Genomic DNA, 2441 nt, shown 5'->3' on the forward strand with positions numbered 1-2441 from the left:
AGAGAAACACCACCCCAGATCAGATCTCAAGAAGGAACTTTGGATAAGACAAGATCCGGGCTGCTACGTGGATCCTCAGAGGACAAGACATCATCCACTTCATCATCATCAACTACTGCACCTCCACCATCATCATCCTCCAACCATAGTTGTAATCTTGATTGGTATCGTGGATTTATATTCGAATTTGTTCCATTCATTTAATTTCCTCCACAAGATTATGATGATGTTCTTGATTGTCTCAATGTGTGAGTAGTCCCATTAGTTCTTGGGGAGATGGAGAAACCCTAGCATGAATATGCGATAAATCTAAGATGATCTATGGTTTTAAGTATTAACGTGTGTTAGTTTTCTCTCTTGATATAACGTGTTGTGCACCATGTAATATATGTCTTATGGTCTTGAGAGGGAACTACTCTTTGAAGTGTGGTAAAGTGAACGGCGGGAAGTGACACTACCGTATTGGAGATTTGAGACATGAATAAGGGGATAAGAGGATTCACAAAGCTCATATAGATAACCGCGGGGTAAACCCCTTAATAGTAATAGTCAATATGTGGCTTGCAGAAGACTAGCTGATGTGGTTATTTAGAGATGTGATGACCGATGGCTTTCTGGGCGCATCTTATTACGGAGCTCTCCCACACACAACATGCTTAAAAAAATAATTTATCTTAATTAACATGAATCCTAGTGCTAGGAGGTGGATCCAGTAATCTCTAAGAACACTTTGTCTCATTAAGTTTTAACCCATTTCTTATAACGTTTCTACTGCTTTATTTACTTTATTTGCAACCATTTACAACAGCCCCCTTTAAGCATTCTGAGATTAGAAAATATTTATTAAGTAAACTTTAGTAGAAAGTAGCAAGGGACATTAAGACCCTAACCAGTAGCTCCTCGTGGTTCGATACCCTTATTTCGAAACTAGCTACAACTGATATGTGTTCTTGCAGTTATCAATGGGTATTGCTATTACTATAATTTGATACTAAAATTAGGGACAAGAAATGAGCAGGAAATTTAGTTGCATCATTTATCTAGATTAGTGAATAGTGAAAATGACAATTTGATGGTTGATGATTCCATTCCTAGAGAACAACTAATGGAAGTTTCCCAAATCATAGAAGTAACCCCATGGTATGCATACAATGTGAATTTTCTTCTCTATGAGAGATTATTCCGAGTTCAATGTCCTAGAAGAAGAAGAATAAGATGAAAGGTAGGTAATGTTTCATTGCCACTCTTCACCTTATGGTGGGCATGCAAGCACATCTAACACACATGCCAAGATAATCTAAGATGGGTTTTCTGGCCAACATTCTTCAATGATCTGCACCGTTGAGGCTTGTGACCCATGTCAATGGATAGGGAAAATTTCAAGGAGGCATGAGATGCCAGAGCAAGGCATATTCGAAGTGGAGTTGTTTGATGTTTGGGTGTAGACTATGTTAGCCCACTACCATCCTCACAAGGATTCAAGCATATCCTATTTGTTGTTGATTATGTGTTTGATTGAAGTTATGCCAACTGTCCATGCTGATTCCAATTCAGTATGTAAGCTGTTTAGATAGGTCGTCTCCCCTAGATTTGGGATTCCCGGAGTTGTGATTAGTGATGGAGGTGCTTATTTAAACATCCACAAGTTGCAAAATATGTTCAAGAAGTATGGTTTTCACAACCACAGAGTTATAACACCCTATCATCCTCAGGAAAATGGCCAAGTCGAGTTGTCAAATAGATTAATGGATGGAGCATATGCACCTTAGAGCCAAAACACTGCACTAATGTTAATTTTGCTCAAAACAGACCGAGAAAAAACATGGATCTACTTTGATTACAGAACCAGGTTATGCAAAACATATGAAGTTACACAATTCAAATATTTATAAAAATGATATTTATTTCTGGCTTAAACCTCCAAACTAGCCAAAATCCGAATTTTCACTTATCATAGAGGCCTGAATTAAATGTTAGATAAACTGGTACTTCCGCACATAACCGATGTGATCCACAAGTGTTCCGATGGCTTGAGATTCTACCAACTCTATAATTTTTTAATTTTTTTGCAAAATATATTAATTAAAATTCTAGAAACAAAAAACATCAAATTTGTTCCGCAAGTTTGAAACAATAAGATACCAGTTCAGTTGAATATAGGAAAAAAAATTAATCAATAGTACTCAATCTTGAGTACTATTCATGTGGGATTTTTTTATTATTGTATCTTGGTATGAATTAAAATTGGATTAAAAATATTGTTCAATAAATAAAACTACAAACATGTTTCATTGATCAATTGTTGGTCAAATTTGAATTCAGAGATGCATGGAGGTGTTTATGTTTTCGAGTGGATGAAGTTATACCCTTAGAGCATGCCATATTGTATCTATCATTTAATAAAATAGAATCGACATCTATTTATCATTTGAAAAGTTTCA

This window comes from Lolium rigidum, chromosome 6, assembly GCF_022539505.1.
Source record: "Lolium rigidum isolate FL_2022 chromosome 6, APGP_CSIRO_Lrig_0.1, whole genome shotgun sequence".
Lineage (NCBI taxonomy): Eukaryota > Viridiplantae > Streptophyta > Magnoliopsida > Poales > Poaceae > Lolium > Lolium rigidum.